This window comes from Tursiops truncatus, chromosome 13 (assembly GCF_011762595.2).
Source record: "Tursiops truncatus isolate mTurTru1 chromosome 13, mTurTru1.mat.Y, whole genome shotgun sequence".
Classification (NCBI taxonomy): Eukaryota; Metazoa; Chordata; class Mammalia; order Artiodactyla; family Delphinidae; genus Tursiops; species Tursiops truncatus.
This window is the reverse complement of record NC_047046.1, coordinates 49,818,540-49,841,993: the sequence shown is the minus strand read 5'-3', so window position 1 is coordinate 49,841,993 and position 23,454 is coordinate 49,818,540. Positions and strand designations below refer to the sequence as shown.

The 23,454-nt window shown below is 43.7% G+C and overlaps 1 long non-coding RNA gene across 6 annotated transcripts in view; it reads right to left on the bottom strand.

Annotated features, from left to right (window-relative positions):
* LOC117307694 (uncharacterized) overlaps positions 1–21,065 on the bottom strand; it is a 39,586-nt gene extending 18,521 nt beyond the window's left edge. For 2 of the 6 annotated variants that reach the window (XR_012325374.1, XR_012325372.1), the window contains exon 1: positions 20,612–21,065. This is a non-coding gene — a long non-coding RNA (uncharacterized lncRNA). The remainder of the gene's footprint in view (positions 1–20,611) is intronic. The other 4 variants (XR_004521561.2, XR_004521562.2, XR_012325373.1 and 1 more) reach the window with 3 other exon arrangements.
* Between the last annotated feature and the right edge of the window lie 2,389 nt (positions 21,066–23,454).

Here is a 23,454-nt window from a genome sequence, read left to right as displayed (position 1 = left end):
CCAACCCCTGGCAACTACTGGTCTTTTTATTGTCTCCATAGTTTTGCCTCTTCTAGAATGTCATATAGTTGGACTCATACACATGAGGTAGCCTTTCCAGACTGGCTTCTTTCACTTACTAATAGGCATTTAATTTTCCTCCATGTCTTTGTATGGCTTACTAGCTCATATGACCTTAGCCCTGAATAATATTCCATTGCCTGAATGTGCCACAATTTATCTTCTTACCTACTGAAGGTCATCTTGGTTGCTTCCAAGTCTAGGCAATTATGGACAGAGCTGCTGTTATCATCCATACGCAGGTTTTTGTGTAGACGTAAGTTTTCAACTCCTTTGGGTAAATACCAAGGAGCGTGGTTTCTGGATCATATAGTAAGAGTACGCTTAGTTTTGTAAGAAATTGTCAAACTGTCTTCGGGAGTGGCCGTACCATTCTGCATTCTCCCCCGTGAATGAGAGTTCCTATTGCTCCTCATCCTTGTCAGCTTTTGGTGTTGTCAGTGCTCTGGATTTGGGCCATTCTAATAGGTGTATTGTGACAGTATTCACTTTTTGGTGTATAGTCCTATGTTGCATAGAATTTTTTTGACATATAATTTACATAGAGTAAAAACCTTTTTAATGTGTACAATTCAGTTGTTGTGCAACCATCACCACTATCTAATTTTAGAGCATTTTCATCATCCCCCAGAAGAAACCTGTGTCCATTAACAGTCTCCATTTCTACCTCTCCCAAGCCCCTGGCAACCACTGTCCTGCTTTCTGTCTCTACAGACTTACCTATTCTGGATATTGTATACAAATGGAATCATGTAATATGTGGTCTTTTGCATCTGGCTTCTTTCACTTAGCATGTTTTTGAGGTTCACCCATGTTGTAGCATGTATCAGTACTTCAATCCTTTTTATGGCTGATATATTCCATTGTGTGGATAAACCACATTTTATTTATCCATTCATCAGTTGGTGGACATTTGGGTTGTTTCACCTTATGGCTAGTGTGAATAGTGCTGCTATGAACACTCATGTACAAGTTTTTGTTAGAATAGTTTTCAGTTCTTTGGGGTATATATCTAGGAGTAGACTTGCTGCGTCATTTGGTAATTCTACGTTTAACTTTTTCAGGTACCATCAAAATGTTTTCCACAGTGGCTGTACAATTTATATTCCTACCAGCAATGTATAAGGGTTCCAATATTTCCATATTCTCCCCAATACTTGTTTATTTTCTGGTCTTTTTTTTTTTTTTAGCCATCCTAGCGGGTGTGAAGTGATACCTCATTGTGGTTTTGGTTTGTGTTGCTCTAGTGACTAATGATGTTGAGCATCTTTTCATTGGCCATTTGTATATATTTGTTGGAAGATGTCTGTTCAAGTCCTTTGCCCATTTTTTAAATTAGGCTTTTGTCTTTTTGTTGTTGAGTTATAAAGTTCTTTAGATGTTCTGATTGCTAGACCCTTATCAGATATATGAATTGCAAATATTTTCTCCCATTCTGTAGGTGGTCTTTTTACTTACTCTCTTGATAGTGTTCTTTGGTGCACAGAACTTATAAAATTTTGATGAAGTCCAATTTATCTATTTTTTGTTGTTGTTGCCTGTGCTTTTGGTGTCATATCCAATAAATCACTGCCAAATCCAATATCATGAAACATTTCCTGTATGTTTTCTTCTAAGAGTTTTATAGTTTTGGCTTTTACGTTTGGGTCTTTAATCCATTTTGAGTTAATTTTTGTATATGGTGTAAGGTAAAGGCCCAACTTCATTCCTTTGCATATGGATATACAGTTTTTCTATCACTAATTGTTAAAAAGCCTGTCCTTTCCACATTAAAGTGTCTTGACCCTTGTTGAAAATCAACTGACCATATATGTAAGGGTTTATTTCTGGGCTCTCTACTCCATTTCATTGGTGTTATATCTGTTCTCATGCCAGTACAACAATTTTGATTACCATAGGTTTTTAGTAAGTTTTGAAATCAGGAAGTGTGAGTCCAGCAACTTTGTTCTTTTCAAGATTATTTTAGTGATTTGGAATACCTTAAGATTCCATCTGAATATAAGGCTGCGTTTCTATTTCTGTAAAAAAAATGCCATCGGGATTTTGATAGGAATTGCATTGAATCTATATGTTGCTTTTGGGAAGTATTGCCATCTTAACAATATTAAGTCTTCCAATACATGAAAATGAGATGTCTTTCCACTTATTTAGGTCTTTAATTTCTTTCAACAATGTTTTGTAGTTTTCAGCCTGCAAGCCTTTTGCCTCCTTGGTTAAATTTATTCCTAAGTATGTTATTCTATTTTATGCTGCTTATGCTACTGTAATGGAATTGCTTTCTTCATTTTATTTTCAGATCATTCATTACTACCATCATATGCATGATTCCAACACACCATAAACATAATTCCAACATCCCTCAATCTGACCCATTTTTTCAAATGGTATTTTTTAAATTTAATTTTTTAATTTTGCTGCTAGTGTATAGAAATACAATTTATATTTGTATATTGACCTTGTATTCTGAGACCTTGCTGAATTCACTTATTAGCTCTAGACAGTTTTAATTCTTTCTTTCCAATTTATATGCCTATTTTTTTTTGCCCTATTGTCCCAGTGAATAGTGAGCTCCAGTGCAATGTTGAAGAGAAGTGGTGAGAGTGAACAGTGTTGCCTTGCTCTCCATATTAAGGTGAAAATTCCAATATTTCATCATTATATATGATGTTACGTATAGGTTTTTTTTTTAATTACCTCTGTCAGGTTGAGAAAGTTTCCTTTTATTCCTAGCATGCTGAGAGTTTTTATTATGAATAGGTGCTGAATTTTGTAGACTGCTTTTCCTGTGTCTACTGAGATGGTCATATGATTTTTCCATTTTATTTTGATAATATGATGAATTATGTTAATATTTTTAAATAAAACAACCCCACATTCCTGAGGAAAAAAACACTAGTTTTTGGTCATAAAAAAAAATGCTAGGCTCAGTTTGCTAGCATTTTGTTAAAGATGTTTGTGTCTATGTTCAAAAGGGATATTGGTCTGTGGTTTTCTTTTCTTGTAATGTCTTTGTCTGGTTTTGGTCTTAGGGTTGGGGCTGGCCAAAAGTTTTAAAAATTGGGAAATGATTTTCTCCTCTATTCTCTGAAACAGTTTGTGTATAGTTGGTATAATTTCTTCCTTGCAGGTTGGATAGAATTTACCAGTGAAACTATCTTTGACAGAAGTTTTCTTTGCAAAAGGTTTTTAATTGCACAGTCAATTTTTAAAATCAACATGAGGATCTTCAGATTCTCTATTTCTTCCTGTGTCAGTTTTGGTAAGTGTGTTTTTCAAGGAATTTGTCCTTTTCATCTAACTTAGTACTTTTTAGCATAAAATTGTTCAAAAACCCTTTATTCACCTTTATTAATCCTTTATCTCTGCAGAATTGCTAACAATAACCCCCTTTTAATCCTGATGTTTGAAATGTGTGTTTTCTCTCTTGTTAACTTACTCAATCTGATGTTATTTTCTATCAGCCTCAAGGAACTTGTTTAGCATTTCTTGTAGTGTGAATTTGCTAGAGATGACTCTCAGCTTTTGTTTATCAAAAAACGCCTTTATTTTGCCTTAATTTTTATAATATATTTTGGTAGTTTATAGATTCTAAGTTGCAGACATTTTTTTTTCTTTCAGCACTTAAAGATTGTCTCTGGCCTTATTGTTTCCGATGAGATGTCAGCTTAATTTTGTATGCATATAATATGTCTTTTTTCTTCTGGCTCCTTTTTAGATTTTTTTTTTAACTTTGTTGTCAGCATTTTGATTACAAAGTGACTGGCTGTGATTTTCTTTATGTTCACTCTGCTTATGAGTTGCTCAGCTTCTTGGGTCTGGGGGTTTATATTTGTTTTCTTTTGTTCAACCATGTAAATCTTGGCTGCCTCCTGCCCACACTGTCTTCCTCTAGAGCAGGCCTGCTCTTCTATCTACCTATACCAGACTAGGTGTTTGCCTCAGCTGGGGCTTTTGGCTCAACCGTGGGGGGCTCATTCCTACCTGAAATTCAGTTAATCAGGGCTTCCTTGCATCTACAACCTATTCACCAAATAGAAAAGTATGATTCTTCGTTCATGTAGATTTATTTTGTTGTTACCATGGTAGTGAAGGCCTTTTGCATTCTCCTTCATCCTAATCCTGAAGAAGAATTCAGGGTGTTTATTCTTATTCCCTTCATTCTAGATACATGAGAGATTGTACTTCCTGCCTCATAAAAGTTAGGTGTGGCCATGTGACTTGATTGACCAATGAAAAGTGAAGTGTGACTATTTCTGGGTGGAATATTTAAGCCTGCGTGTGATTGGACACCATCACCTCCCTCTGTGTGGTAAGCTGAATAATGGCCCCCCCAAAGACGTCCTCTTAACCCCTGGAACCTGTGAATATGTTACCTCACAGGACAGAAAGGATCTCGCAAGTGTGATTAAGGATCTTGAGATAAGGAGATGATCCCGGCTTCTCCAGGTGGGCCCAGTGTAATCACAAGGACCCTCACAAGAGGGAGGCAGGAGAGGCAGAGTGGAAGAAGATGTGACGATGGAGCAGAGGCAACAGAGAGAATTGAAAATGTTCCACTTCTGGCTGTGAAGATGGAGGAAGGCACACAGGCAGCCTCCAGAAGCTGGAAAGGGAGGGAAACAGATTCTCCCCGAGAGCCTCCAGGAGGAAAACAGTCCTGCCGACACCTTGATCTTAGCCCAATGAGACCCATTTCAGACCGTGACCTTCAAAACTGGAAGACAATAAATTTGCATTGTTTTCAGGCACTTAAGTTTGTGGTAACTGGTTACAGCAGCAATAGGAAACGAATACAGTCTGTCCCAACAACGGCAATGCTCCAAGTTGGGGAGCCTGTCAGCCTGCATTCCTGAGTGAGTGACACAGAGCAAAGCAGAGCCCCCAGCTGACCATGGCACACCTGGAGTATGAGCAAGAAGTAAAACTTTGTCCTTTTAAGCCACAGAGGTTCTGCAGGTATCTGCTTTTACAGCAAAGCCACGTGTCAGTACAAATCCCACACAAAGAATGTAACTCTATACAACTCTGCTGTGGGACTTGAACATGTTTTTCAGTGGGGCCTGAGAGTTCAGGCCCCTAGAAGTGATGAAATATTTGGGCTATTCTGACAGGAACATCAGGAATGGTTTAGAGTTAGTTCAGCTAGTCTGTTGAGGACCTGGTATGTCATAGCTCCTCAGTGCCACAGAGGACACACACAGAGATTCAGGATGTTCTGCTCTTTCACGAAAGGAGAGAAATTGGAAGGAGAATCTCTGTAGGCAGGAAGCCCAGAAGACAATACAAGGTGTGAATTCAAGTGTACTTCAGAGAGTTTTGGTAACAGTGAAGAAAAGTTACTATGGGGAAGAAAATTTGTTGAGAGAAAACAGCCTCTTTAAATCAGTAATGAGTTTTGCTAGATAATGTTGTTCAGAGGGACAGAGAACTGAGGTCGTCACTCTACTTTTGTGAGAACAAGTCAAATGACAAGAACAAAAACAGAAAAAACAAGCTGAACGCATAGGCTTCTGCAAGCAGGTATGTGTCGGGGTCTCTCCTGGGACCAGGACACATATAATCCTATAACCCCTTGGTCTGTCTGTAGAAGAGGACAACAAATGTTCCCAAAGAGCGATTCTCCACTGTATAATGTAATTATGACTGCATTTTGAAGAAAGGATAAAATGTGTCTACTACATCAGTTTCTAAGGCAGTAAGGAGTGCATTACACTTTTAGAGATTTCTCTTAGGATTGAGGAGTACTAGCCCATGATAAGATCTAATGAATCATCTAATCTAATGCCCTGTGAGGGCTGGATGGGTTTTTTTCCTTTCTTTTTTTTTTTTGGCAGTACACGGGCCTCTCACTATTGTGGCCTCTCCCATTGCAGAGCACAGGCTCCGGACGCGCAGGCTCAGCGGCCATGGCTCACAGGCCCAGCCGCTCCACGGCACGTGGGATCTTCCTGGACCGGGACACGAACCCGTGTCCCCTGCATCGGCAGGCAGACTCTCAACCACTGCGCCACCAGGGAAGCCCGGCTGGATGGTTTTGACCCTGACTCTGGGTCCAGGAAGAACCCAGGGGTGGGAGTGTGTTTTCTAGGTTCTGAAGTGCAAGATTCTAGGACCGAGTCTGGAGACCTTTCCTAGGGTGGGGTTGAAGGCAGCCAAGCAGGGTGTAACTAGAGGAAGAGTGTGAACCATGATCCTCAACGGGAGAGAAGGGTAAAGCAGACACAAAGGAAGAGCACCACAGCGACAGAGACGGGAGGAGCCACTGAGAAGCAGAATGCTCAGGACTGAAATTAGGGCGCTGGAATCCATTCCAGAGACTAAGTGGGATGCCCAGTGTGATAAAGCCTGTCTTCATGAAGTGCTGGCCTCATGGTCTGGGGTAGACCTGGGGCTCAGAGAACCGGGAGGTGACGGGACTTCCTGAAGATGACATGGAGGAGGACCCTGATCCTCGTGGGCATCCATCCGCTCTCCACTCTGCCTATGGGTCCACGAAAACTTTATCCATGAACTCTTGCTTATCTTATCTACCTCAGGGCCTTTGCACTGGCTCTTCTTTCTGGCTAGAAGGCTCTTACCCCACATATCTACTTGACCCACCCTGCTCTTCTGTCTTTTCTCAATGTCACTTCCCCCATGAGGCCTTCTCTGACTGCAGTTCTAACCTGCTCCACCCATCCTGTTACTGCCCATCCCTCTTTTTCTTTTTCTTTCTTTTTTTCTTCTGTGACACCCATCTGACCTTTGGTACACAGTGCATTTTACTGATTTACTCTGTTACTGGCTCATGGTCTATTTCCTCCTGCTTAAGTGCAAGCTCCACAGGACAGGACTCTGGTTTGCTTACTGATGCATCTCTAGTGCTGTACTGGTCCAGCACAGCCGAGGAGTTCTATACAAACCTGTTACATGGGTGAAATGGACATTTCCAAATATTATCCCATTGACAACAGCATATTCCATGACCAATTCAGGTAACTGAGGGCCTAGCTATACCTTATATAACATAAATTAGGGCTGCCAGCACTATATGGGAGAATCTTGACACCTATTTGTGGCCTCCAGCTAAGTAATATTTATCTTCTTTTAAAATACTGTGACCTGGGACTTCCCTGGTGGCGCAGTGGTTAAGAACCCGCCTGCCAATGCAGGGGTCATGGGTTTGATCCCTGGTCCGCGAAGATCCCGCAAGCTGTGGAGCAACTAAGCCTGTTCGCCACAACTACCGAGCCTGTGCTCTAGAGCCCGCCAGTCATAACTACTGAGCCCTCGTGCCACAACTACTGAAGCCCACCCGCCTAGAGCCTGTGCTCCACAACAAGAGAAGCCACCGCAATGAGAAGCCCACATACTGCAATGAAGACTAGCCCCTGCTCGCTGCAACTAGAGAAAGCCCACGCGCAGCAACGAAGACCCGATGCAGCCAAAAATAAAATATAAAACAATATATATAGCCTAGAGGGGAAGATGGCAGAAGAGTAAGACGCAGAGATCACCTTCCGCCCCACAGTTACACCAGAAATACATCTACACGTGGAACAACTCCTACAGAACACCTACTGAACGCTGGCAGAAGACCTCAGACCTCCCAAAAGGCAAGAAAGTCCCCACGTACCTGGGTAGGGCAAAAGAAAAAAGAATAAATAGAGACAAAAGGATAGGGACGGGACCTGCACCAGTGGGAGGGAGCCGTGAAGGAGGAAAGGTTTCCACACACTAGGAGGCCCCTTCGCGGGCGGAGACGGCGGGTGGTGGAGGGGGGGAAGCTTTGGAGCTGCGGAGGAGAGCACAGCAACAGGGGTGCGGAGGGCAAAGCGGGGAGATTCCAGCACAGAGGATCGGTGCCGACCACCACTCACCAGCCCAAGAGGCTTGTCTGCTCACCTGCCAGGGTGGGCAGAGCTGGGAGCTGAGGCTCGGGCTTCGGTCAGAGCGCAGGGAGAGAACTGGGGTTGGCGGGGTGAACACAGCCTGCAGGGGGTTAGTGCACCACATCTAGCTGGGAGGGAGTCCAGGGAAAAGTCTGGACCTGCGGAAGAGGCAAGAGACTTTTTCTTCCCTCTTTGTTTCCTGGTGCGCGAGGAGAGGGGATTAAGAGCGCTGCTTAAAGGAGCTCGAGACGGGCGCGAACAGCTGCTAAAAGCGCGGACGCCAGAGACGGGCATGAGACGCTAAGGCTGCTGCTGCCGCCACCAGGAAGCCTGTGTGCGAGCACAGGTCACTATCCACACCACGCTTCCGGGGAGCCTGTGCAGCCCGCCACTGCCAGGGTCCCGGGATCCAGGGACAACTTCCCCGGGAGAACGCACGGCGCGCCTCAGGCTGGTGCGACGTCACACTGGCCTCTGCCGCCGCAGGCTCGCCCCGCAGTCCGTGCCCCTCCCTCCCCCCCAGCCTGAGTGAGCCAGAGCCCCCGAATCAGCGGCTCCTTTAACCTCGTCCTGTCTGAGTGAAGAACAGACGTCCTCCGTCGACCTACACGCAGAGGCGGGGCCAAATCCAAAGCTGAGCCCCAGGAGCTGTGAGAACAAAGAAGAGAAAGGGAAATCTCTCCCAGCAGCCTCAGAAGCAGCGGATTAAAACTCCACAATCAACTTGATGTACCCAGCATCGGTGGAATACCTGAATAGACAAGGAATGATCCCAAATTGAGGAGGTGGACTTTGAGAGCAAGATTTATGATTTTTGCCCCTTTTCCTCTTTTTGAGAGTGTGTATGTGTATGCTTCTGTGTGACATTTTGTCTGTATAGCTTTGCTTTCACCATTTGTCCTAGGGTTCTATCTGTCCGTTTTTGGATTTTTTTTTTTCTTTAAAAAATTTTTAAAATTTTTCTTAATAATTATTTTTTATTTTAATAACTTTATTTTATTTTATCTTATTTTATTTTATCTTCTTTCTTTCTTTCTTTCCTTCCTTCCCTCCTTCCTCCCTCCCTCCCTCCCTCCCTTCTTCCTTCCTTCCTTCCTTCCTTCCTTCCTTTCTTTCTTTCTTCCTTTCTTTTTCTACTTTTTCTCCCTTTTATCCTGAGCCGTGTGGATGAAAGGCTCTTGGTACTGCAGCCAGGAGTCAGTGCTGTGCCTCTGAGGTGGGAGAGCCAACTTCAGGAAACTCGGCCACAAGAGACCTCTCAGCTCCACATAATATCAAACAGCGAAAATCTCCGAGAGATCTCCATCTCAACACCAGCACCCAGTTTCACTCAACGACCAGTAAGCTACAATTCTGGACACCCTATGCCAAACAACTAGCAAGACAGGAACACAACCCCACCCATTAGCAGAGGCGGCCTAAAATCATAATAAGTCCACAGACACCCCCAAAACACACCACCAGACGTGGACCTGCCCACCAGAAAGACAAGATCCAGCCTCATCCACCAGAACACAGGCACTAGTCCCCTCCACCAGGAAGCCTACACAACCCACTGAACCAAATTTAGCCACTGGGGACAGACATCAAAAACAACGGGAACTATGAACCTGCAGCCTGCAAAAAGGAGACCCCAAACACAGGAAGATAAGCAAAATGAGAAGACAGAGAAACACACAGCAGATGAAGGAGCAAGATAAAAACCCAACAGACCTAACAAATGAAGAGGAAGTAGGCAGTCTACCTGAAAAAGAGTTCAGAATAATGATAGTAAAGATGATCCAAAATCTTGGAAATAGAATAGACAAAATGCAAGAAACATTTAACAAGGACCTAGAAGAACTAAAGATGAAACAAGCAACGATGAACAACACAATAAATGAAATTAAAAATACTCTAGAAGGGATCAATAGCAGAATAACTGAGGCAGAAGAACGGATAAGTGACCTGGAAGATAAAATAGTGGAAATAACTACTGCAGAGCAGAATAAAGAAAAAAGAATGAAAAGAACTGAAGACAGTCTCAGAGACCTCTGGGACAACATTAAATGCAACAACATTCGAATTATAGGGGTTCCAGAAGAAGAAGAGAAAACGAAAGGGACTGAGAAAATATTTGAAGAGATTATAGTTGAAAACTTCCCTAATATGGGAAAGAAATAGTTAATCAACTCCAGGAAGCACAGAGAGTCCCATACAGGAAAAATCCAAGGAGAAATATGCCAAGACACATATTAATCAAACTGTCAAAAATTAAATACAAAGAAAACATATTAAAAGCAGCAAGGGAAAAACAACAAATAACACACAGGGGAATCCCCATAAGGTTAACAGCTGATCTTTCAGCAGAAACTCTGCAAGCCAGAAGGGACGGGCAGGACATATTTAAAGTGATGAAGGAGAAGAACCTGCAACCAAGATTACTCTACCCAGCAAGGATCTCATTCAGATTTGATGGAGAAATTAAAACCTTTACAGACAAGCAAAAGCTGAGAGGGTTCAGTACCACCAAACCAGCTTTACAACAAATGCTAAAGGAACTTCTCTAGGCAAGAAACACAAGAGAAGGAAAAGACCTACAAGAACGAACCCAAAACAATTAACAAAATAGGAATAAGAACATACATATCGATAATTACTTTAAGTGTAAATGGACTAAATGCTCCCACCAAAGACACAGATTGGCTGAATGGATACAAAAACAAGACCCATATATATACTGTTTACAAGAGACCCACTTCAGACCTAGAGACACATACAGACTGATAGTAAGGGGATGGAAAAAGATATTCCATGCAAATGGAAACCAAAAGAAAGCTGGAGTAGCAATTCTCATATCAGACAAAATACACTTTAAAATAAAGACTATTAGAAGAGACAAAGAAGGACATTACATAATGATCAAGGGATCGATCCAAGAAGAAGATATAACCATTGTAAATATTTATGTACTCAACATAGGAGCACCTCAATACATAAGGCAAATACTAACAGCCATAAAAGGGGAAATCGACAGTAACACATTCATAGTAGGGGACTTTAACACCCCACTTTCACCAATGGACAGATCATCCAAAATGAAAATAAATAAGGAAACACAAGCTTTAAATGACACATTAAACAAGATGGACTTAATTGATATTTATAGGACATTCCATCCAAAAACAACAGAATACACATTTCTCTCAAGTGCTCATGGAACATTCTCCAGGAAAGATCATATCTTGGGTCACAAATCAAGCCTTGGTAAATTTAAGAAAATTGAAATTGTATCAAGTATCTTTTCCGACCACAACCCTATGAGACTAGATATCAATTACAGGAAAAGATCTGTAAAAAATACAAACACATGGAGGCTAAACAATACACTACTTAATAAGGAAGTGATCACTGAAGAAATCAAAACGGAAATTAAAAAATACCTAGAAACAAATGACAATGGAGACATGACAACCCAAAACCTATGGGATGCAGCAAAAGCAATTCTAAGAGGGAAGTTTATAGCAATACAACCCTACCTTAAGAAACAGGAAACATCTCAAATAGACAACCTAACCTTCCACCTAAAGCAGTTAGAGAAAGAAGACCAAAAAAAGCCCAAAGTTAGCTGAAAGAAAGAAATCATAAAGATCAGATCAGAAATAAATGAAAAAGAAATGAAGGAAATGATAGCAAAGATCAATAAAACTAAAAGCTGGTTCTTTGAGAAGATAAAATTGATAAACCATTAGCCAGACTCATCAAGAAAAAAAGGGAGAAGACTCAAATCCATAGAATTAGAAATGAAAAAAGAGAAGTAACAACTGACACTGCAGAAATACAAAAGATCATGAGAGATTACTACAAGCAACTCTATGCCAATAAAATGGACAACCTGGAAGAAATGGACAAATTCTTAGAAATGCACAATGTGCCAAGACTGAATCAGGAAGAAATAATGAACAGACGAATCACAAACTCTGAAATTGAAACTGTGATTAAAAATCTTCCAACAAACAAAAGCCCAGGACCAGATGGCTTCACAGGTGAATTCTATCAAACATTTAGAGAAGACCTAACACCTATCCTTCTCAAACTCTTCCAAAATATGGCAGAGGGAGGAACACTCCCAAACTCATTCTACGAGGCCACCATCACCTTGATACCAAAACCAGACAAGGATGTCAAAAAGAAAGAAAACTACAGGCCAATATCACTGATGAAAATAGATGCAAAAATCCTCAACGAAATACTAGCAAACAGAATCCAACAGCACTTTAAAAGGATCATACACCATGATCAAGTGCGGTTTATTCCAGGAACGCAAGGATTCTTCAATATACGCAAATCAAGCAACGTGATACACCATATTAACAAAGTGAAGGAGAAAAACCATATGATCATCTCAATAGATGCAGAGAAAGCATTTGACAAAATTCAACACCCATTTATGATAAAAATCCTGCAGAAAGTAGGCATAGAGGGAACTTTCCTCAACATAATAAAGGCCATATATGACAAACCCACAGGCAAAATCATCCTCAATGGTGAAAAACTGAAAGCATTTCCACTAAGATCAGGAACAAGACAAGGTTGCCCACTCTCACCACTCTTACTCAACATAGTTTTAGAAGTTTTAGCCACAGCAATCGAAAAGAAAAGGAAATAAAAGGAATCCAAATCGGAAAAGAAGTAAAGCTGTCACTGTTTGCAGATGACATGATACTATACATAGAGAATCCTAAAGATGCTACCAAAAAACTACTAGAGTTAATCAATGAATTTGGTAAAGTAGCAGGATAAAAAATTAATGCACAGAAATCTCTGGCATTCCTATACACTAATGATGAAAAATCTGAAAGTGAAATCAAGAAAACACTCCCGTTTACCATTGCAACAAAAAGAATAAAATGTCCAGGAATAAACCTACCTGAGGAGACAAAAGACCTGTATGCAGAAAATTATAAGACACTGATGAAAGAAATTAAAGATGATATAAATAGATGGAGAGATATACCATGTTCTTGGATTGGAAGAATCAATATTGTGAAAATGACTGTACGACCGAAAGCAATCTACAGATTCAATGCAATCCCTATCAAACTATCACTGGCATTTTTCACAGAACTAGAACAAAAAATTTCACAATTTGTATGGAAACACAAATGACCCCGAATAGCCAAAGCAATCTTGAGAACGAAAAACGGAGCTGGAGGAATCAGGCTCCCTGACTTCAGACTATACTACAAAGCTACAGTAATCAAGACAGTATGGTACTGGCACAAAAACAGAAAGATACATCAATGGAACAGGATAGAAAGCCCAGAGATAAACCCACACACATATGGTCACCCTATCTTTGATAAAGGAGGCAGCAATGTACAGTGGAGAAAGGACAGCCTCTTCAATCAGTGGTGCTGGGAAAACTGGACAGGTACATGTAAAAGTATGAGATTAGATCACTCTCTAACACCATACACAAAAATAAGCTCAAAATGGTTAAAGACCTAAATGTAAGGCCAGAAACTATCAAATTCTTAGAGGAAAACATAGGCAGAACACTCTATGACATAAATCACAGCAAGATCCTTTTTGACCCACCTCCTAGAGAAATGGAAATAAAAACAAAAATAAACAAATGGGACCTAATGAAACTTCAAAGCTTTTGCACAGCAAAGGAAACCATAAACAAGACCAAGAGACAACCCTCAGAATGGGAGAAAATATTTGCAAATGAAGCAACTGACAAAGGATTAATCTCCAACATTTACAAGCAGCTCATACAGCTCAATAACAAAAAAACAAACAACCCAATCCAAAAATGGGCAGAAGACCTAAATAGACATTTCTCCAAAGAAGATACACAGACTGCCAACAAACACATGAAAGAATGATCAACATCATTAATCATTAGAGAAATGCAAATCAAAACTACCATGAGATATCATCTCACACCAGTCAGAATGGCCATCATCAAAAAAATCTAGAAACAGTAAATGCTGGAGAGGGTGTGGAGAAAAGGGAACACTCTTTCACTGCTGGTGGGAATGTGAATTTGTATAGCCACTATGAAGAACAGTATGGATGTTCCTTAAAAAACTACAAATAGAACTACCATATGACCCAGCAATCCCACTACTGGGTATATACCCTGAGAAAACCATAATTCAAAAAGAGTCATGTACCAAAATGTTCATTGCAGCTCTATTTACAATAGCCCAGAGATGGAAACAACCTAAGTGTCCATCATCAGATGAATGGATAAAGAAGATGTGGCACATATATACAATGGAATATTACTCAGCCATAAAAAGAAACGAAGTTGAGCTGTTTGTAATGAGGTGGATAGACCTAGAGTGTGTCATACAGAGTGAAGTAAGTCAGTAAGAGAAAGACAAATACCATATGCTAACACATATATATGGAATTTAAGGGAAAAAAATGTCATGAAGAACCTAGGGGTAAGACAGGAATAAAGACACAGACCTACTAGACAATGAACTTGAGGAAATGGGGAGTGGGAAGGGTAAGCTGTGACAAAGCAAGAGAGAGGCATGGACATATATACAGTACCAAGGTAAAATAGATAGCTAGTGGGAAGCAGCCACATAGCACAGGGAGATCAGCTCGGTGCTTTGTGACCACCTAGAGGGGTGGGATAGGGAGGGTGGCAGGGAGGGAGACGTAAGAGGGAAGAGATATGGGAACATATATATATGTATAACTGATTCACTTTGTTATAAAGCAGAAACTAACACACCATTGTAAAGCAATTATACTCCAATAAAGATGTAATATATATGTATATAGTGATCTTTTCCAAGAGCATGAGTTCTCTTGCCCTTGTCCTGCCAGGGGTGGAAGCAGAGGTCCACTCCGATGGCTGGGAGAGCTGTCTGCAGAGAAGCCGGGCTGCCATCCCCACCCCACGTGAGTGAGGGTCACAAGTCTCTGTTTCAGCTTCTTCTTGGGTTATCCCTTCCCAGGAGGACAGGAGAGAAAGGAGATCAGTGTTACAGCACCAAGCAAACCCTCCTTCTGCCCCACCCTAACATGCACACTCCTATGTGTGTGTGCTTCCATGGAGGGCCTTGGTCTCTGGTGACATGCTGCTCAGACACTGCTGCAGTGCATGTCACCCCCACATGGCTCCCCCAGTCTCTTAGGGGCCTTGTTCTAGACCAGGACTACAGGCTTTGGGGATAGTAGGACCCAACATGCTGGATCACAGATTCAGCTTGGGCCATGTTTCCAGCCCCTTCAGAATCATAGCCAATTGCTAGAAGAACTCATGGCCATGACCCTTATCTCCAGTGGGTGTGCGCAGACAAACACACACACACACACACACATACACACACAAACACGTGTGTGCACACTTCACACTCTTTTTTGAGGCAGATGGCTCTCCCTCTGGTCCATGACAGCTGTGAGGTTCACCAAGCTGCCTTGCACTTTCAGGCCACATTCTGGTTTGCTCTTCAACAGCAGCAAGGGCAGAAGGCCTCTAATGTTTGTCACAAGACACATGGTGGCTCTCTCAGAGCCTAGTTTAGAGACAGATACCAGGGAGGCATAGTACCAGAGAGGGAGATGGCACTTGGGGCGGCCAACCCGGGGGCCGGCTTCCCATGGCTCCACGAAAAGGTGAGGAGGTCAGTCTCCTCCTGCCTCTGCCTCCTGAGATCTCCCCTCTCCACTTCTCAGGGCTCCACCCACGTGAGCGCGTGCAAACACCACACAACCCTGTGGGTGCGCAGCATTCACCACGTATCCTCACTGCACAGGTGAGGGAAGTGGGGAGGGGATGCCTGGCTTCTCACATGCAGGCCAGTGGGCTGTCTGTGATGTACCATGGCCTACCCCTCTTCCTGTCCAGCTCTTGAGACTGAGCGCCAGCACATAGCTCCTGCGTTTGCATTTTAGCTTAATTTGGAAGGAACTCATATGTCATAATGTTCTCCATTGTCAGCTGAGCTTCTGCCAGGACAGGGGCACTCAGGGCACGCTGATCCCTTTAGGGTCCCAGCCCCCACCCAGAGCAGTAGACATCCTTCATGAGCAAACCTGAACCAAACTGATGCTGGGGAATCCTGGCCTTCTTCCAGTTAGGGAAGTGGGACACCCGTTCCTAGGGAGCTGCTATGGACTGAACTGTGTCCCCCTAAATTCATATGTTGAAGCCCTAACCCACCATGTGACTGTATTGAGATATGGGGCCTATCAGAAGGTAATTAAGGTTACATGAGGTCAGAGGGTGGGGCCCCGATCCCATAGGATTAATGTCCCATTACGAAGACACACTAGAGAGTGCTCTCTGTGTGTATGCACCAAGGAAGGGCCATGTGAGGACACAGCAAGAAAGATGTTGTCTGCAAGCCAGGAAGAGAGACCCCCCAGAAACTGGCCCTGTTGGACTTTGATCTTGGACATCTGGCCTCCAGAATTGTGAGAAAATAAATTTCTTTTTTTTAAGCCATCCAGACTATGGGCGTCTGTTATGGCAGCCTGAGCAGATTAATACAGGAGCCACCATGAGATCGGCCAGTGTGGCCTGGTCCAGGGATCCAGGCTCTGGGGCCTCTGATTCTGAGGACAGTGGTCCCTACTGTGGTTCCTTGACCTAGAGCTGCAGGCCTGGGCAGGCACCTGCCTGTTCTCCCATCCATAGCTTGCAGTGCTCACTGAGCATTTATGGTTTAGCCTTTGAAGGCTCCCTGGAAATGGGTTTTGCTTTTCTCCCACAAGTTGCTAATCTTCCCTAGAGATCATGTTGAAGCCTGCAATAAAGCCTCCTTCCTCAGAACCCTCTCTTCACCCCAGGACACTGTTAGGAGACCACAGTGGTTGTCTCCTGTGGTTCCCATGGTCCCTCTGGGGCCCTGAGGAAGCCCAGGGTGGCCAGGTGGAACTTGCATGGAGTGGGCTTGGGCAGAGGCAGACTGGTCTGCTTGGAGGGGAACACTGAGGACTGCCCCCTGGCCCAAGCCATGCCCTGGGCCTCGACACCTCCTTCCAGTTGCCCAGGGCAACTGGGAAGTTGCAGTTCCCAGGTGAGGATGGCAGTTTACCCGCAGCTGTATTTCTATTATAGACACGGATGCTTCAGGGCTGAGGCCTAGTTGAGTTAGTGGGTTAACTGAGTTGGTTGAGCCTAGGGTTGGGGGGAGGAAAGGGAAGAAGAGGAAGGATAAAGTGGAGGAGAACAAAGGGTCAGGAAGAAAAGTGGGGAGTAGAAGTCACAGGATCGAAGCACAGAGACGTCAGATCCCACAGAGCCAGGCTGAGAGGGGACACAGGCAGCACTGATCCACAGTGACACCTGAGTCACCTCTCCAGGTGACACTTCGGCTGACGAGACATATGAGTTCCCAACACTCAGAGCCACGGTGCTCCCAACAGCCTCCCAGGCCAAATCGCACAGGAGGGTATTTACGGAGGAAAAGCCTTTGAGAGCCTTGACTCATTTTGGATAGTTTGTGAGGGTTTTTTCAGCCCTGTGTGTTTTTGAGAAAGCAGCACAATAGTCAGGCTGACATCATCTGGTGTTAATGAGAACACTACAAACATTTCCACGTCGAGTCAGGCCAAAGCATTATTTTACGACATTATTTAATCATTTCTTCCGGCATTCACCTAATCAGTACAAATGTCAAGCAAATGTTCAAAATGAAAGACACCAATGTATTAAGAATAAATGAATTTATGGTAATGATAATAATAACAACAACCCCCCAGTCAGGCTAAGTACACAAGGTTCTGGATTTCGTCCAGGGCCTTCCACAGGGCAGAGGAATGTTTTTGCTGTTCACTTACACAGCTGAGCTGGCCAGCTGCCATCACAGGCAGCTTTGTTTATTTGGTTTTCACTTTTCAGCATGAAATTCAGTCCTGTCTTGCTTCTCCTCCCTCTGGGGCTCTCTGAATGTTTCTAACTAGAATCCTTTCTGCTAATTTGCAAAAAAGACTCCCTCCCCTGGAACTGGTGATGCCGAGAAACACTGCTGGGGGTGTGAGGGTCTGTGTGGACTGCAGCTCTGCTTGGTCAGGTCATAAATCAAGAGAGTTTCTAAGTTCAAACTTTCCTGCTCAGTAAGTTTTATGTCGGGATAGCGCTAATTTGTTTTTTGAGCTCAGTGTGATTTGCTTGTAAACCTAGCGGACTGCTTTAGCTGGGGAATTCGTGCACAGTCTGCCTCGTCATCACAGCCACATTAGGAGGTTCGTGGGCACATCGGCGTTTCTGTGCACTCAAGGTGTCAGCAAGCTTTCCCCTGTGCAGGGCGCCGGTCAGAGGGCCGACTTCAGGCCTGTGCCTACACAGGGGCTCCTTATGCCCACCCTGGCCCAGCACGACCCTGGGGGGGATGGGGAAGACAGATCAAATGCAATACACCTAATAAATGAATAAGCCCATTATATACTACATTAGAAAGTGAACTGCTGAGGAAAAGATAAAAGTAAAGCAGGGATAAAAGGTGTTGGATGTTTTTGGGTGTGGGGAGAGACTTTATAGATCAGGATAGAACGGCCAGAGTTTCTTTAAAAATTAAACATGCAACCAGTATGCAACCCAGCAATTGTACTCTCAGGCATTTCTCTTAGAGAAATGAACACTTGTGTCCACACAAAAACCTGTACATGCATTTCCACAGTAGCTCTTCTTGTAATAGTCCCAAACTGGAAATAACCCAGCTGTCCTTCATCGGGTGAATGATCAAATGAACTGGCACCTTCTCGCCATGGAACTACTACTCAGCAAAGAAAAGGAACAACCCATTGATATCCCCAACGACCTGGAGGAGTCTCCAGAGAATTATTCTGGGTGAAAAAGTCAATCCCGAAAGGTTACATACTGTATGATTCCGTTTAAAGAACATTATTGAAATGACAAAGTTATAGAAATGGAGCACAGATGAGTGGTTGCCGGGGATCTGGAGGGGATGGGACTGGAGGGGAGTGTGTGTGGCTATGAAAGCGACAGTAGGAGGGTCGTTGTGGGGATGGAAATGTTCTGTATCTTGACTGTGTCGATGTCTGCGTCCTGGTTGTGCTATTGCGTTGTAGGTTTGTAAGATGTCACCATTGCAGGTGAACAGTGTAAAGGACACGGGACATCTTTCTGTATTATTTCTTGTACCTATGGGTGAATCTGCAGTTGTCTCACAATAAAAAGTTTAATTTAAAAAATAGGGTGGTCCAGGTGGGCCCACTGAGAAGTTGACATTTGAGCTAGGACTTGACTGGAGAGATGCATTTATCTGGGTGGACACTGTCGCCAGCAGAGGCCCTACTGTAGAAGAGCACGCAGCATGCTCAAGGGGGGCCGCACCAAGGGACAGGATGAGTGTGGAGGAGGGCACAGGAGGTGAGTCCGAGGGGGAGCTGGGGCCTGCTGGGCAGGGTGAGGTCCCGGGCTTTCGCTCTTGGTGGTCAGGGGAGGTACAGATGGTTCTGAGCAGCAGAGTGATACGGGCCAACTTCCCTTGTAACAGACCTCTCGGGCTGCTGAGTGGAGCCAGACTGTAGGGGCCCAGGCAGGAGCAAGGAGGTGGTGAGGGGGCTGCTGCAGGCACTCCGGATGACCCCTGGTGTCTCCCCAACCCTGGCAGGCCCTGTCTGTGACTCTCCTGGGTATGTGTGCACGCAGATCTTTGGTAACGTGCGCAGGAGCTTCTTAGTCCCCCAAACCCCCAGTCTACACTGGGGACCCACAGAGAGCACATCACACAGCTGAGGATGAGGGTCACGAAGGTAAAGATGAGGGGCTGCCTAAGGACAGGAACCTCAAGCTGCAACTTACTCATCGAGTCTCGGGGCCTGCGGGAGGCAGCTCTGGAGCCTAGTGGTTTAGAACAGTCAAAACAAAAACGCCCTTGGTGGTGTCCAGTTGTCTGCATGTATGTCACTATTCCTTCCAAGTAGGAATGCATTCCACAGGAGGTTTTGAGCACCTAATATGTGCTGGGGACCGGTGCCCAGTACCAGGGGTGCAGTGGGGGATAAAGCTGGCATAGCTTTTATACTCACCATGGCAAAAAACAAGTGAGCAGATGAATAAGTAAGATAGTGACAAATCATATTGAAGGTTATGAAGCAAGAAAAGAATGTGGGAGGATGTGTATTGTATGGGGAGGGGGACAATAGTGCCCCCTTAGGTAAGAAGGTGACACTTGAGTTGAGACATACAGTAGGATTAGGAGCCCAGTTAGAGTCCCCAGCAGAGGGAGCAGCCTGTGTGAAGGCCCTGAACCAGGGAGGTGGGACAGGGTCCAGAGATGCAGTCATGCCCCAGCATCACAACATTCAGCCCAGTCCCTGCTTGGCCTCCCCCAAGGACAGCACTCTGTATCCCGGACACCAGCCTCACACTCCTGCCATTTCTCTACGCAGGCTGTCAACTAGGCCTGGCTTCAATAGTGCCCAAGAAACAGCTGTGATTTCACAGTGAGCATGAAGATACTCTCCTCTGTAACATACCAGATGCTGGTAAGTGTGAGAAATTGTGGGAATAATAAAAAGACAGTCTTTTTAAAAATCCAAGTCTATAAAATGAGCCTGCTTCCCAAAGCCACTGACCCACACGTGGCATGACCATGTGGCCCAGAAGAGGACCTGGCAGCTGGGCTGGTGTCCCAGGCTGGGAACAGAGGTGGGAACTGTGAAGACAGAGAGAAGCAAATTTGACAAAGTACACATACCATGCTTATCAGTTTCCTAGGGCTGCTGTAACGAAGTACCCAAACTGGGTGGCTTAAAACAACAGAACGTCCTTTTCTCACAGTTCTGGAGGCTAGAAGTCTGGAATCAAGTTGTCAGCATGGGCCTGTTCTCTCTGAAGTCTCTAGGGGTGGATCTCCCCTTGCTTCTCCCAGATTCTCATAGCCCCAAGCGTTCCTTGGCTCACGGTAGCTTCACTCTGCCTCCATCTTCACGTGGCTGTCTTCCCTCTGTGTGTCTGTGTGTCCTGTGCCTTCACATGGTGTTCTCCCTGTGTGTCTGTCTTCACATCGTCTTCCAGTCATATTTGGATTAGGGCCCACCTTAATGACCTCATCCTAACTAATTACTTCCACAATGACTCTACTTCCAAATAAGGTCACATTCTGAGGTACTTGGAGTTAGGACTTTAACATAACTTTGGGGGGCACACATTTAACCCACAATGCAATGCTATGCCAGGAAAGGAAGAGAGCTTAGAAAGGACTGGGCAGCCATAGAACTGAGTCGCAGATCTTGCACCATAGATGCCGTACTGAGCTAACGTCCACACCCTGGATCTGCTGACTCTGAATCACTCCCACTAATATCCTTAAAAATACGCTTTACTCTGAGTGCTTCTGTTGCATGATTTCAAGTGAAAAGAATTTTTATGCTCCTAAGGCTAGGGCATTTTTGTTAGTGGTGCAGTCATGGTCATGCAGGCCTGAATGACTGGTCTTCTCCCTGTCCCTCACCCCATGGCAATCACACTGGCCAATTGGGCAGTCAGTGGGGTAGATAAGGCCAGGCCAGGTCATGGAAGACCCAGGACCTGGCCTAGCTTGGGTAGGCAGTAGGGAGCCATCCAGCCCTGAGCAGATGTCCCCTCACCCTCCTCATGGATGACTCTTTGCCCTGCTTCCAGGATCCTGGAATGTCTCAGTACCCTCTGGGGACCATGTGGCCTCTGAGACCAGGGCTGGATGTCCTCCAGATCCTGCAGCCCCTCTTCCCATGTCCCCATCCAGAGCAGGGGCAAGAGGAATGGGCTGAAAAGGAGGAGAGCTAGAAGGTGGTCTGGCTGAGCACCTGAAATGGCCACAATCCTAGTCTACAGGCAGACTTCTACGTTCTCCTGATGCCATAGACATTGTAGCTGAATCCATTTAAAAGAGGGTGGCAAGTATGTAAATCGTGACCGCCCTGCCCCCACAAGACACCAGGAAAATATTTATATTATGCCTCAACCAAGACAGGAATACACTTGGAATTCTTCAATTTAGACTCCAGTTCATTCATATGCTAGTTGCTAAATTAAAAGTTTGAAATAATTTCCTCCTGTAAAAATATGAGACTCTTGCTATTCAGATAGAATTTTTAATCCAAGACTTGAAAACTTAGGAATTATTTCAAAATGCCTTTTGAAAAGTTTTTCTGTTCCTGATCATAAAATGTCAAAGTCACATTATTGTGAACTACAATTTTTCTACATTTGATCTTAGCCAAAAGGCTGAGAAATGATTCCATTGTTCTAAATTTAGCTTTACGTATTAGTACTCATTTATAGCTAAAATGATAATATAACATGCTTAAAATAATAAAATGCATTTCTTTAAAAATATATTGTATGTGGCTGGACTTGCAGCTATAAAGGAGTAGAGATCAACAAATCCTCCCCACTAAAATCAACCATAAAACTAGACATAGTTGCAAAAAAAGCAATCATTTCAGGGCTCTGGAAATTGACCACAGGCAAACAACAAATTGAGAAACATGTAATCATGAAAAACTGTGGGGATACAGGTAAAAATAGTGGGGATATGTGGCTTTCTTGGCTGGGACTGACTCCATCCTCCATCTCAGCCCAGTCAACCTGTTCATCCAGGATAGGACTGGCCTTCACTTGATCTAGAGTGAAGAGTGGAAACCCACAGCCAGCAGCAAATGGGAAAAGTCTGCAGATCTCCTAGCCTGAAGTTGCAATCCTGGTTGGGATGAGCAGTATAAGACTGGCCAGAAATTGAATAGGGGGATCCTGGAAATGAGATAGCCACTGACATCTTGATAAGCATTTGACATAACCCTGGCTGTCTGGGAGCCTGTGCGCATGCACAGTGGAGACCCGAGAGGGCCTGGTGTTAAAGTAACAGCTAGGGCAGAGTTGAAAACTGCCAAATTTGAATACATCCCCCAATTCAAACACAGATCCACCAACAGAGGGTGGTGTTTAAGCACAACTTCTGACCGATCACTGAGTGACTTAAGCTATGCAAACACAGAGATGACCGCAAAGAAGCCAGGCCCCCACAGAAAAAATACAAATAAGAATTGAAAAAGAAAAAAAAAAACTGAGCAGCAGATGCATGCTTCAGGGTGACTGATTCTGCAGATCAAGTCCAGGCAAGTTACAAACAAACAAAAATCAGTAACAGCTAAGAATTTCAGAAGATAAAAGGAAAACAGAATCTAGATTTGTTATATTATCTATAATATCCAATATTGAACAAAAATTTACATGTCATGCAAAATAACAAGAAAGTGTGACATACTTGGGGTCGGGAAGAATGTCAATGGAAACTGTCTTTGAGTGGCACAGATGTTGGATTTAACAGACAAACACTTCAAAGCTATTTGAAATATTTCAAAAAACTAAAGGAAACCATGTTTTAGAAATTTCAGGAAAATATTATTAAAATGACTCAACAAGTAGGAATATCAACAAAAAATAGAATTTTTTTTAAAAAAAGGGCCAAAATGGAAATGCTAGAGTTGAAAAATACAATAACAAAATGAAAACTTTATTATATGGGATCAGCAGTAGATTCGAAACATCAGAAGAAAC